Raw genomic sequence first — 9,251 nt, forward strand, 5'->3', positions numbered from 1 at the left:
ACTTTATTCAAAACTGCATTGGAGCTATGGATGGCACACATATCCTAGATATGATATCATGACGTGATAATAGTGTTTATCGTAATCGTCATGGAGTAGTTTCACAAAATGTGTTAGCTGTTTCTAATTTTGACTTAGAATTTATATATATTCTTAGCGGATGGGAAGGATCTACTTATGATTCAAAAGTATTAAATGATGCTCTTACGAGAAGAAATGTGTTAAAGTTCCACAAGGTAATAAATTATTTATTATTCAATTTGATAATTCAATTTCTATAATGCAATTCTAAATTATAGTTTTATTAGGTAAATATTATCTAGTAGATTGTGGGTTTCCAAATCGACGACAATTCTTAGCTCCATATCGTGGTGTTCGTTATCATCTCCAAGATTTTGCCGGTCAAGGTCGTGATCCAGAAGCTACAACTGAGTTGTTTAATCTTCGACATGCTTCCCTAAGAAATGTGGTTGAGAGAATATTTGGTGTGTTTAAGTCTTGATTTGCAATATTTAAATCTGCACCTCCATTTCCATTCGCGACCCAAGCGGAGGTAATGTTGGCTTGTGCAGGATTGCACAATTTCCTTCGCAAAGAATCTCATGACGATCAATTTCCTGTAGAAGATGATAGTGGTCAATCATATACTGTACCAGTACCACTTAATAATGATGAAATTGATAATGAATTAATCTTTCGATCACAACAACAACAACAACAACGTGAAGAAGCGAATGAATGACGCGAACATATCAAATAGTATGTGGGAAGATGCTCAACAAGCACTTTAGCATAGTTTCATTTTTTTTTTTTGTAAAGACTTATTCTGATGAATGTTTTAGTGTTATATGGACAAATTTCTGTGATGACTTTTTCGAATGAATATTTTACTTCGAATTGACCCTTAACGAAAATATGCGAAGGATAATTATTACGAATTATCTGAATACCAATGAAATGTCGAAATAGGTATAAAAAATATGTCATGACAATTAACAAAAATGTCTGTCAAAATGTCAGTAAAAATGTCTGTCAAAATGTCAATAAACATTTTGTCCATGTAATCAAAATCCATTAAATGTCTATAGACTCTTTAATGTCAACAAAATTCTTGAAAAATGTCTACAGACATAAAGTACTCTACAAGAATCCATAAAAGTCTCAATCCACTGCCCCCCCCCCCCCCTAAAAGTGAGAGTCGTTTGCCTCCTTTATTAACTACCCTCCCCGGAACGCTCTCTTTCTCCTTCCTCTTTCTTCTTTCTCTCTCTATAACTGGTTTTCTCATATACACGATCTTTTTGTTTTTCCGGCATAGGGAGGGATCTCTACGTCGGGATTTCCTCTTTGTTTGTAAATTATCTTTTAGATCTAATATTATTCATGTTGGAGTAGAACAGAGAGACATGGACGAGGATGTTGGTATGGGTAAAAGTTTCCTCATCATCAATCTCCATATCACTAAAAGTATTCTACTCGACTTAAAGATGATGGATCCATCATAACAATTTCTTGATCACCATGGTTGAGTGGTGTTCTTGATGCAACCGTCATGCGTCTCTACTTGGTTCAATCTTCTTCATTAGTATAATAACGTTCACGACCTTTAGGGTCTCTTTCATGATCTTTAGGATCTTTAATTTGTAATTTTTAGGATTTTTTATTTATTTTATCTTTACAATCTTGTACTCCTTTCCTTTCATGTTGTTTTTACTTTGTAAGTTTCATGTTGTTATTTATTTTAGTAAATCCATATTGTACTCCAGGGCCGTGGATGGCCCATTGTGGATCGGGCGCTCGCACTGGGCCCCCCCACCACAAGAGGCCTACTGTTTGTGTCCTTTGCCATCTTTAATGCTGGCTATATTCAGTTGATGGTTGTAACAAAAACAAGAAACAGGTGTTAGCCAAATTGGTTGCCTCTGTGATTTGCATACGAGAGGTCATAGGTTCGAGTGTCTCAGTTATTTTTATAGTTTTTTAATTTCTAGTAACTCATTTCATATGGGATGACATAGCAAACAAGTCCTAAAAGTCCCGCAAATCTCTTGATATTTTTTCACAAAGGTTGTCTCTTCGTTTTCTTTCCTCTCTTTTCTCTTTCCCTTGCAAATTTTCATCTTTGCAATTTCTCTCGTGATCTCTCATAAATCTTAGTCTTTAATATTTCTTGTATTGACATCTTTGGCTTTTTATCATTTAATTCCCCCTCTATTTCTTTTCCACTCCCTTATATCACCCCTTTTTTATCTCGATAACTAATCTTAATCTCTATCAAGTTTTTCATTTAAATATTAAATTTAAATGGTGTGACAGTGTGAGAAAAACGTCAAAAATCATATTTTAGATACTGATATAGACCAGAACGAGAGAGTTTGATCTTTTATTGCCTACTTACGTTCGATAATCTCATAAAAATATATATTTTTTCATGAAAAATATCGATCTACTCTCTAATCTTTTCACACGAGCAAATAAAACTAAATGATGATTCTTAAAGCAAGATGTTTAAGAATCGAAATTTCAAATAATACTTCAAGAAAATAAAAACTTCTATAATCCAGATAAGCTTTACTTAGAAAATGCAAAGTCAATTATATAGTATTGCCATTACGTTAAATTTGGATTCATTAACGATAAACTATTTTTTTCAAAGTTAAATTACTTCAACTTTTTGTTCGTTACTTTGCGTATACAAAAAGCCTTTTAGCTCGTTCGATAGGACCCTTACAAAAATTTCGCACTGGGCCTCTAACTTGTCAGCCACGACCCATGTAAGGTGTTGGATTATGAATGAAATTCTGGTTTATCTCAAAATAAAAACTTTCTAAAATCACTTAAAAAAAAAAAAGTAGTGGCAACAAAAAAAAAAAAAAAAAAAATAAAAAAGCGAGAAACAGAAGGAGATTTCTGACCGTTTGCTTTTAATCCCAGCCGTTCATTGAGATTGATTGGGCCAAATGTTGTACCCAATCGCGAACATCTCCTCTCTCCGTCTCTCTACTTTCCTTGTCTTGTCTGAAACGTACGCAATACTCTCTATCTCCTCTCTCTCTCTACTTTCCTTATTAGGCAAGTCATCTCTGATTAACAATCTTCATCATCAGATTAAGTTCCTCCATTAAAGTTTAATTCAGTTCACTTTGTTGAACTTGATCATCTCTCTCACGATTTAGTTCTTCTAAAACTTTACTCCCTTTACAATCAAAAACCAAATTATCATGCAAATTGTTCTATCGATTGATAGAAGATGAAATGACAACGACGGCAAGAAAGAACTCATGCGATTGAACTTCTTGAATTGCACACTGTGGTACCATTCTTGAATCTTTAACCTTTTCGAGTTCATTCGCTCGATCATATGCAAAAGAGAAGGTTGTCTCTCAACTTGATTAATACTTAAGGTTTCTAGGGTTTAAAAGAGAAGAACTAATCATAAATGGAAAGTGTATGTTGCTAGTTAGTAATTAGGGCACAATGTGAGAAAAACCTAATGTTTATTGAAAATGCTCTATGTTAGTTACAAGATTACGGTAACCATTTAGGGTTTTAGCTTAAAACATTTCAATATCGATTTCTCCTTAAGTCTTCTTGCCCTCATTTCTGGCCTTCATATAGGCATACATATAACATCTTGTAGTGATTGAACTTCTCTTTTGATTGATTTAGTCACATCTCTTCTAACAAATTTCACCCTTACAATCTCAGCTGTATGTGTTTTACAAGTCACTGTACCAAATTGAACATGGTGAATCTTACTCGAAATTGTCAATAGATCGATGGTAGAAGAAAATGACCTGAAAGGCATGTAAGAAATGCATTCGAGAATTTCAAGCTTTTATAATCTAGAACTCATACGATTGAACTTCTTGAGTACTGTTGAGCATTTTCACGACCTTACCACTTCAAAGCAAATTTGTTTTGAGAGAGAAAGAAAGATTTATTGATGAATTTTTCTTTTAAAAGGGTAATTTATTGAGAGTGTTTTTGTTTAGTGAAACTTGGATCTTTAGTTCTTTAGAGTAAATTAGAAGATTTTATGCAAATGTGTGTGATTAATTTCCTCCTTAATTCGAATGCCCCTCATGGTGAGGGTTAAATTGGGTTTTTGTTGACAATGCTAACACTGTCGCTTTTGTTAACCCATTAGAAGGATTTTTGGTAAACCCATTACAATCAAGCAACCATTGTGGAGGGAGACAAGGGACTATTCTGCCCACATTATCATTTTGTGTTAGTAGTAACCATTGAAAGGAAGAGAAGGTACTTCTTTTTATCATCAATCTCTTTGTTTTGTTGCGTGAATTTTTCCAGAATCCGTTTTTCTGGAAATCTCCAGTTGGAATTCATTAACTCGTCTACCTTACGTGAAAAGCAATTATTTTCTACATTCTTTTGCTTCGAGGAGGTATTTTTGATCACTTGGTTGATTTGGTTGATCACTTGGTAATTATCTCTAAGGTTCATTTGGTTGATCACTTGGAAGTGTGGATTATGTCATATAGTTCAGCCGACAGTTTTTAAATCTTTCGTTTATTTTAAATCTGTAAAACTCTAATTAGTTATCTATTATTTGGAGAATCTAAAACAAAAATTTGACTTGCTCTTGTGTAGATTCTTTCTCTTCTTATTTTGTAGCTGGAAGAGAATGTAGATTATATCACTTGTCAACTCTACGAGTACTTTTAATAAAAACGTGAAGGTTTTTATGCACATGGGTATTTATCTCTCTCTGTTTTTGATAAATTAATACATGTGTATAAAACTATAAATACATGTTTTGCAGGATAGGAATGCCGAGGTGGTAGATACCTCTATAGTAAGCTGATGGCACTTCAGAGGGATGTGTATTGTGGAAAACTATGAAGGATAAGGGAATTCTCTGTTGTGTTTATTCATATCTCCTTTCTTTTATTTCATTTGCTCTTTTATATCGTATCTCAGTTGATACTACTATCATGCAGATTTTGTCCATAAGCCCTGCCTCTGCTCTTTTAGCTATGCCCGGTTGGCACCCTGGTCTTCCTTTACAGGTTTGCACTAATAAGAGAATCATTCCCCTTTTTTTTCATTCTCTTCCACAAAATTCTCTAATAATATGATCTAATTGATGAATTTGGGGTGTGGGGGTGATAGGAAATTCCGAGTTATGTAAATGGGGAAGTGAGATTATTGAAACATGATAACAGCATTGTAGCGGAAGATCATTTGGATAAACGGTGGGAACAAGTGACTGGAGAAGTAGTTGACGTTGTCATTTTCCTTAATCCTTAGCAAGCATACTGCCGTTTCTAATCGTCCTGCTAAAAAAAAAAAAAAAATAAAAAAAAAAAAAAAAAAAAAAAAAAAAGTGGAGAGAGAACAGTTTCATCCTTGAGAGAGAAAGAGAGATCGTGATCTAGTTTTCCGGCGAAGGGTCTCCCTTCGCCGGATCTTCCTCTTTTATGCTTTACTATTTCGTTTCTTTCTCCTTTTTCATTTCTTCCCCTTTTTCGGCTAAATCAACCGACGATCTAAAACCTAATTCCAGTTTTTCTGTCATCTTCATCCTAATCTTGCAGGTTGATACAGATCTATGGAGTCAAACACTTTCCCAGTACTTAATCCATCCGATCTACTGGTATTCTTTAAATTTGTATTTAACAAGTTTGAGATCTCTAATTCTAATTCTCTTCCCACTCTAAAATCTTTAAATTACACAAGTTTCTGAATTTGGATTTCTCCGATCTACTTGTAATCTTTTTGATTCTGCATTACTGTGAAGAATTTTCAGTCGAAATCTAAGGTTGGGGGAGTTTGAGATCTTTCAAAAATGTTTCTTGTTGATTGCATGGTTTTTTGGGTTCTTGCTTCTCTTGGGTTATGGTAGAAAGAAGCAAAGATCTTGTTTTTAGGGCTTGATTATGTTGGGATAACATCTTTGCTTCATATGTTGAAAGATGAGAGATTAGTTCAGCATCACCCAAAACAGTAAAAAGAAAGAAGAATCACAAAAATGTGTTCGGTGGCAGTGGTGGTGCGGCGAGAGGGCTTTCTCTGGTGGTGTTTAGTGATAGTTTGGGTGTTGGTGTTTAGTGGAGGTGGCGGCTTTTCGGAGACGACGGTGGCTTTTCCGGTTTTGACGGCAGTTTTCCGGCAATGGTGGCAGTTTTCCGGCGACAATAGCGGTTTACCGACGAATGTGACGGGGATGTTTGAATAGTTTTTTCTTTATTTGTAATTTCAGTTGTTTTGTTGACCTTTAGGGTCTTTTCATTTGTTATCTTTAGGATCTTTTCATCTTTTTTCTATCTTTATTCGTCAGAGTCTAGTCCAATTTCTTTCTTATTCACGAGGCACTTTGCATTTAAAGGTATGCAACTCTCATGAAGTTGGAAGAGAGAAATAACAATTCATCCATGTAAACAATGTGATTTTATCACTTATGAATGGAAATCGATTCCCGTGGCTTCAAAAAAAAAAAAAAAAATCGTCCTGCTCTCACTGTTCATCCCATTGGTATTTCTATTTCACCTCTACTATTGACTCCCCAATTTTAAAGAGAAATTAGATCATAGATATGAAACGAGGTCATAACTAGCTTCAAGGAACACAATTAATAAAAGGCATTTTAAATGTGTGGGTCTTGTTGTTCAATTAGGATTGAAGTGGCGTTTAACGTATGTCTCTTATAAGATTAAAGACCACCACTTGACCCCTGTGTTTTTGAACCACAGAAAGACAAATTAGGAATCAAATACAGTATTTAGTTTTAACGCTTGCGTAGTAAGCTTCTAAGATCCCTTCTGGATTGTGAACTGGTATGTCTATGGTTCACGAATCCATGAAAAACCTAGAGCAGCCATGATGATAACAAATATTTTTGTCTGTGAAAAATTCTGATTATCCATGTTCTTGTATTGGATCCTCTACAAATCTCGAAAAATTGATTTTCTCGTCCAAGCGGCCATGAGAAGTGTTTGGGTATCTCAGCACCTGGTTTTTGGTTCTTGTTGAGAGTCATTACTATCATTTTCTTACTGCACAAGTGCGTTCATTCATATTCATACACAAAAACATGAAATATGAACTGGAGTAGATTTGAATGCACTTTTATTGATTGACTGTGAAGCAAAATCCACTTTTATTGATTGACTTTGTTGCTCTGACACTTGATTGTTATTGGTTTTATTCATGCATGTTAACAGATCTGACTCCTTGCAGCTCTTGTTTAGAAGGTACATTTTTCATTTCATGGAACTTTTATTGTTTGCTAATTCTACACTACTGATATTGTTAGATGTCCTTCACTCAACAAGTCTTTTCTTTGTAAAGCAATTTAAAGGTTTTCCGTTAATCGGGATTAGAGTTCGAAGGTGCAAACTCAAAAACGTGAATCCAGAACATGTTATGTATTTCGTCCCTTTTATGAATTGTCTTTTATATTTTTTCATCTTAGTACGTACCAACCTTATGCATGTTATAATCTTATACTACAGTTCTGATTGAGAAAGAAAGATCCAAAACAGTTGTTATCATTAACTTGATCCACATTATAATCTTATCGTTGCTGACTTCATTCTACCTCCAGCCAAGAATTCATTTTGGAACAGCAATGCATGAAAGTCAGTTTGCACTTATCAAGCTAGTCGGAAGTTGCAGCTCTCATACTTGGGTTCCGATTAAGTTTTTCTTTTTTTTTTTTTTTTTTTTTTTTTTTTTTTTTCTGTTTTGAGTGCTGCAACCATGCCCGAAATTAGGATTTAGTTAATATCCAAGTAGACCACTCGTCCAATAATTTCCTTGTTGGTCCTTAGAATTATTTTTACTTTAATGTTGCTGAAGTTCTTCTTTTTTTTCTTTTCCTGTTTTATTTCATCCAGGTAAAAGCTATGGTGAATCTTGCAACATACATGATGACCGTTCTTCGTGGTCACTAGGCTTCTAGAGGTTTGTGAAATATTAACTCATGAAGTCTGACGTCTACCACTACCATAAATCATCTTGATTTCTAAAGTGTTGTTCTCGTCGGCCTTTGTTTGTGTTGGTGTTGTAGTTTGAGTTCTTGACTTCTAGAGGTTTCTGATAGGATAAAGTTGTGAGAAATATTAACTCATGAAGTCTAAAACAAAATTTTTACTTTGCGCTTGTGTGGACTTCTTTTCTTCTTGTTTTGTTGCTGTAGGAAATGTAAATTATATCACTTACCTTGTCAACTATGCTAGTGCTTTTAGTAAAAATGCGAAGGTTATGCACATGTGCGTTTATCTCTCTATGTTTTTGCAGGATAGGAATGCCGAGGTCGTAGATGCTATTGTGGAAAACTATGAAGGATATGGGAATTGTCAGTTGCCATTTTGTGTGTCTTCATGTTTCCTTTCTTTTATTTCATTTGCTCTTTTATATCGAATATCAGCTGATACTACTATCGTTAATTGACAAAATTTTCATCCTTTAGTTACTTCAAGTTTGAATCGTGCAGTAAATACTTTGTTCATGAGAGAAAATTGCATGACATGATAATGCAGATTTTATCACCAATGGAGCAAGGGGATAGATCACAGATATGAAACTAAGTCATAAGTAGCTTCAAGGAACACAATTAATAAGCGGCGTTTTTAATGTGTGGGTCTTGTAAGATTATAGATCACCACTGGACCCCTGTGTTGTTGAACCAATAATGGTTCTTACCGATATGTGAGCAGAGAAAGAAAATATTAGGTATGAAAGAGAGTATGCAGTTTTAAGTCTTGTGTAGTAACCTTGTAGGATTTCCTCTGGATTATGAAATGTCTATGATTCAAGAATCCATGAAAATCATACTGCAACCATGACGATATTAACAATATTCATGTCCGAAGAATTCTGATTATCCATGTTCTTGTATTGGATCCTCTACAATTCTTGAGAAATTGATTTTCTTGCCCACGTGACCATTATAAATGTTTGGATATCTTAGCATTTGGTTTATTGGTTCTTGTTGAGAGTCATTACTATCATTTTATTATTGCACACATGCATTCATTCACATATTCATGCACAAAAACATGTAAATTAGACTGGCGTAGCTTTGGATCCACTTTTATTGACTGACTGCATAGCAAAATCCACTTTCATTGATTGACTATGTTGCTTTGACATCCACTTGATTGTTATTGGTTTTATCCAAACATGTTAACAGATCTGACTCCTTGCAGCTCCTGATGAGAAGGTATGTTTTTCATTTCGTCGAAATTGTATGGTTTGCTAATTCTTCACTACTCGTATTATTA

The 9,251-nt window shown here is 34.5% G+C and overlaps 2 long non-coding RNA genes across 5 annotated transcripts; both read left to right on the plus strand.

Moving 5' to 3' along the window:
* The first annotated feature begins 3,024 nt into the window (after positions 1–3,024).
* On the plus strand, positions 3,025–5,299 carry LOC147538589 (uncharacterized). Of its 3 annotated transcripts, none has more exons than XR_015225220.1 (5): positions 3,025–3,375; positions 4,151–4,263; positions 4,615–4,702; positions 4,787–5,033; positions 5,137–5,299. It is a non-coding gene; the product is annotated as an uncharacterized LOC147538589 (long non-coding RNA). The 3 variants fall into 3 exon arrangements; XR_015225221.1 differs by having other exon boundaries at positions 4,182–4,263; XR_015225222.1 differs by lacking the exon at positions 4,615–4,702.
* A 1,168-nt stretch (positions 5,300–6,467) lies between these two features.
* LOC147538590 (uncharacterized) lies at positions 6,468–9,025 on the plus strand. 2 transcript variants are annotated; one of them, XR_015225224.1, is made up of 4 exons: positions 6,468–6,498; positions 7,188–7,217; positions 7,863–7,929; positions 8,266–9,025. It is a non-coding gene; the product is annotated as an uncharacterized LOC147538590 (long non-coding RNA). The 2 variants fall into 2 exon arrangements; XR_015225223.1 differs by lacking the exons at positions 6,468–6,498; positions 7,188–7,217 and having other exon boundaries at positions 7,675–7,929.
* Positions 9,026–9,251: the final 226 nt, after the last annotated feature.

The sequence above is a fragment of the Eschscholzia californica genome, unplaced genomic scaffold (assembly GCF_041429995.1).
Source record: "Eschscholzia californica isolate CP2 unplaced genomic scaffold, dmEscCali1.0.p SCAF_5, whole genome shotgun sequence".
In the NCBI taxonomy this organism is placed as follows: Eukaryota; Viridiplantae; Streptophyta; class Magnoliopsida; order Ranunculales; family Papaveraceae; genus Eschscholzia; species Eschscholzia californica.